Source organism: Mesoplodon densirostris, chromosome 19 (assembly GCF_025265405.1).
Source record: "Mesoplodon densirostris isolate mMesDen1 chromosome 19, mMesDen1 primary haplotype, whole genome shotgun sequence".
NCBI lineage: Eukaryota > Metazoa > Chordata > Mammalia > Artiodactyla > Ziphiidae > Mesoplodon > Mesoplodon densirostris.
Genome location: NC_082679.1, coordinates 16102537 through 16107416, shown reverse-complemented (window position 1 = coordinate 16107416; position 4880 = coordinate 16102537).

The following is a 4880-nucleotide window of genomic DNA, read 5'->3' as shown; positions in this document are numbered from 1 at the left end:
GAGCCACAACTAAGGCGATACAAACAAGCAGCAGCAGGTGAACTGCTTGCATTTAGGGATCGCAAAGGTTAATGGTGATAGAGGGAGATTATTGAAGGGAGAACGAATTTGTTCCTTTCTCAAATTAGGCATAGGTGAGCCACACTTACACTGAACTAGTGATGTGTGTGGTTGTCTTCTATTTCCTGTAGTAGGAGGAAACTAGCCTGCTCCCTGACCTCTGACAATGTGTTAACCAATCGAAGAATTTAGTTCTTCTCCCAGGGTAGAGATGTGGGGGGTGAACTGGGGTGTGGTGATGAGATTATTATCAGTCTGATATTGATATTTACAAATGTGAAAAGTACAGGCTGTCCCAGGATGGGGCCATCCAAGACTAGGGGTGAGTTCTTTAGGGTTATCGAGCAAGAGAGATGAGAAATGGGAAAACTCATCAGTAGTTAACTTTGAGGTCTGTCCTAAAAGAGAAGATAAATCACTCTAAAATAATGATGCAGTGAGAGGCCCGTGTACTGCAAAAAAAAAAAAAAGTATAAAATAATGATGTTCCAGCCTGGTAATATATATAAAAAAAAATCACCAAGCACACAAGAAAGTAAGCCACCGTGAGTGAGGGTTAGCAGAAGCAACTGCTCCAGTTAACAACTGTTGCTAAATAAACTACCCCTAATATTGGTAGCTTTAAAAAATAGCAATAATTTATTTTGCTTACAAATTCTCAATTTGGGCAGGGCTCAGTTCAGTTGTTTGTTTCTGTTCCATGTAGGATGAGCAGGGTTGGCTCAACTTGGGGTTGGAGGATGCACTTTCAAGATACTGTACTCACATGCCTGACAACTTGGTGCTGGCTGTTGGCTGGAGATTCGGTCAGGTCTGTGGGCTGGGGGCCTCAGTTCCTCTCCATAAGATGCTTGGATTTCTTTGCAGCATGGTGGTGGAGTTCTTAGAGTGAGCATCCTAAAGGAATCAGGGAGGAGTTGTACTGCCTTTTATGACCTAGCTTTGGAAATCACAATGTCACTTCTGCCATAGTCATAAACTTGCTCTGTGTCAAGTCATATTGAAAAGAGCAAATCTTGTTTTGGCCATCTTTGGAAAAATACAATATAACATAACAACAAACAAAAGATTCAGACCTGCAAAAATTTCAGATATTGGAATTGTCAAAATCAGACTACAAACTAGCCCTTTGTAAAAAGTTTAAAGAAATAAAATATGCAATCACAAATGTAAGCAAGCAACAAGAGAGTATCAGGAATGAAAAAGTGGATTTGAAAAATAAAAGATGAAACTTTTAGAGATTAAAAATATAATAAATGTAATTCCCACAATAAAAATTAAAACAGTGGATTAGACATAGCTGAAGACAGAACTTTTGAACTGAAAGATTTATCAGAGGAAATTACATAGCACAAAGAGACAAAGAGATGGATATATGAAAGAGAGATTAAGATACATCAAATATCTAATAAAAGACCAAAAAGCAGAAAATAGAATGGAGGAACAGCAATCTTTGAAGAAATGATGGCTGAGAATTTTCCAGAACTGATGAAAAACATGAATCCACAGTTCCAAGAAGCAAGTATATCCTAAACAAGATAAATAAAAATAAATTCATGCCTAAATACATCAAAACGAAATTGCACAACATTGAAGACAACCAGATCTACTATTTATCTCTGCATCCTCCAGAGTATAGCATGGACTAGATGCCCCACAAATTCTTATTGAATAAAATGGGTGGGCATACCAGGTCGAGATCACAGATGATTTAAAGTCAAGGAGGTAAAGCATTTCTTCTTAACTACCTGAAACACAGAACTAGGATTGGTAGCAAGTGAAGTTGAAAATGACAGTGCGGTGGGGGGCAGAGGCTAAGTGGGGAAACTTCAGCTCCTGGCAAAACAGGCAGAACACAACAAGCTGCTCAACAGTAGCTAGGGAAGGTTCTTAAATGAAGTTCCCACATGGTCCTTCTGTGAGTGACCACCCACTTCCTGCTGAGAGTAAAAGGGGCTTTAATATTAGCTCAGAGGCAGGGCAGAGTTCTAAGGGGGAGAACAACTGGGGGGGGTGGTCAGAGTCCTCTCGTTGGTTCTGACTGGGTCACTTGATGACTCGTAAGCCAACCACTGGGCTTAGAAAATAAGACACTCTGGTTGGTCAGTTCCCAGGGCTATCCCTATTCGTGGAGCCCCAGGTAGAGTGGGCTACATACGAAGCACAAAGCATATCTGAAGTAGGAGGCCAGGCACCGATGCTTCCCAAGAGAAGACTGCAGGTCACTAGGAAAAGGGTGAATGAACTCTGGATGACAGAACAACTGAGCTCATGAGTAATTCTGATGGTTCCGGAAGAGAATACATAAAAAGAACTTAGAAGAGGGATTGGCATGTGGAAACAGCTAATAAAGGCTGTCTGTCCGTTGTTGCATTTCAGCTATTCAGTGGCTTCGTATCACCCATAGGATAAAATACAAACGCCATAAGATGACCTTCGTGATATATCTTTGCCCATCTCGCCAGCCTCGATTCCTACCTCCCCCTGCCTTGACAGTTATTCTCCAGCGACAATTTTAAGAAAATCCCTCTGCACTCTGTGCTCCTGCGGTCCCCTATGTCTTGATGCCCTGCACAGCTACTTAGCCTTTAATATTGGGGCTCAGTGACCACTAAACATGCAGAATACACTCCCACCACCACCACCAAGTTATCATCTCCAGCACAGACCCGTCCCCCGAGCTCCCCAATACACAACAAATCTTCTAGTAGATTGGTTCTTCTCAAACGGGGAGGTACCGCCCCCTGGTGGGAGTTTTGGAAATTTGCGCAAACGTTTTTGGTTGCCGCGTTGACGGAGGACGCTAGAGGCTTTTTTTTTTTTTTTTTTAACATCTTTATTGGAGTATAATTGCTTTACAATGGTGTGTTAGTTTCTGCTTTATAACAAAGTGAATCAGTTATACATATACATACGTTCCCATATCTCTTCCCTCTTGCGTCTCCCTCCCTCCCACCCTCCAGACATTTAAGAGGCCAGCGTCAAGGCATGCTGCTGGATATTGCGTCCGCGTCCTGAACAACTTGAAAACATCGTTAAAGGCATTCATATGGGTAAAAAGATAAGTTTATAATTATCTGAAATTAATATAAATACGCATGCATGAAAATTTTTGGTATGGTTTAAAATATACGAACTTTTTTTCTGAAATGAAACTATTCAGTAAATAGAGTGACATTTATAATTTATTTGTCCAGAACGGTACCAAGCATTGTTAACCATATCATAAAATTATAACTCCAACCATAATGCCATCTATGAGATATAATGTAAAAAATTTAATGATATATAACACACATAAAGAAATGTGCCCATATCACAAGTATTGTGTGATAAATTTTCAGAAAATGACACCTGTGTAACTAGCACCCAGGTCAGGGAGCAACATTATCAGTCTCGTAAAAACCCTCCTTGTGTCTCTTTCCAATCACTGTCTCCCTCTCCCCCAAAGGTAACCACTATTGCCACAAATCAGTTTTGACTGTTTTTAACTTTAAAGAGATGAAATCATACAGTATGTTCTCTTTTGGGTCTGACTTTTAATTCAACACTGTGTTTGTGAGATTCATCCATGTTGTTGCTCTAGATAGTCTTCATTTCCCCTATGATCTCCTTTTCTTAACCCAACTTGAGCCAATCCGATTTGATCTGTCTGAAATTTGGAATAAAGACACTACATTTCAGAGTCAGGCAAGGGTGTGGTGCTCTAGAACTGGGGCAGTCAATTCCTGGACAAGCAATAATTATGGACAAAGAGGGAAGCTAGGTATCTACAAGGAGAGAATGGAGGAAATCTGCTGAGGGATGTAGACAAAAGATGATGGGACCAATGAAAGATAAAAAGAACTGGATAGATTTGCACAACCCATGAGACCCAGTTGTACTTCCGATTCTTTTCTTCTATGACATTATCATGCACCTATACAATGCACTTTTTAAAATCAACTTTTATTTTATTTATTTATTTATTTATTTTGCGGTACGCGGGCCTCTCACTGCCGTGGCCTCTCCCGTCGCGGAGCACAGGCTCCGGACGCGCAGGCTCAGCGGCCACGGCTCACGGGCCCAGCCGCTCCGCGGCATGTGGGATCTTCCCGGACCGGGGCACGAACCCGTGTCCCCTGCATCGGCAGGCGGACTCTCAACCACTGCGCCACCAGGAAAGCCCTCAACTTTTATTTTGATGTGATATCAGGCCTCCTGAAAAGTTCTAAGAAGGATACAAAGCATTTCAATACAGTTCACCCTCATTCCCCAAATATCAACATTTTACCTTTGTTTTATCCTTTTCTACCTCTCTGTATAAATACACATTATTTTTCTCAGTTGTTTGAGAGTAAATTGAAGACACAATAACCTTTTACCCTAAACGATTAAGTGCACATTTCTTAAGAACAAGGCATTCTCTTACCCAACCATAGTGTAATAGAATTAACATTGACACAATATTGTTATCTAATCTACAATTCTTACTCAGTTTTGTCAATTGTCCCCATAATACCCTTTATAGAAAATATGTGTTGCCCTCGGTTGCCATGTCTCTTTAGTCTCCTTTAAGCTGGAACAATTCAGTCTTCTTTTGTGTGGTATGACCTGACATATATGAAGATTGCAGGACAGCTATTTTGTAGAATATCCTTCAATTTCAATATGTCTCCCTCATGATTAGATTCAGGTTATGCACTTTAGTCAGGAATATCATTGACATACTGTTGTATCCTCAATATTTCATATCGTCAGGCCCATGATGTCAATTTCTTACATGCCTGGTAATGTTAATTTTGATCATTTGGTAAAGTGGCATCTGTCAGGTTTCCTCC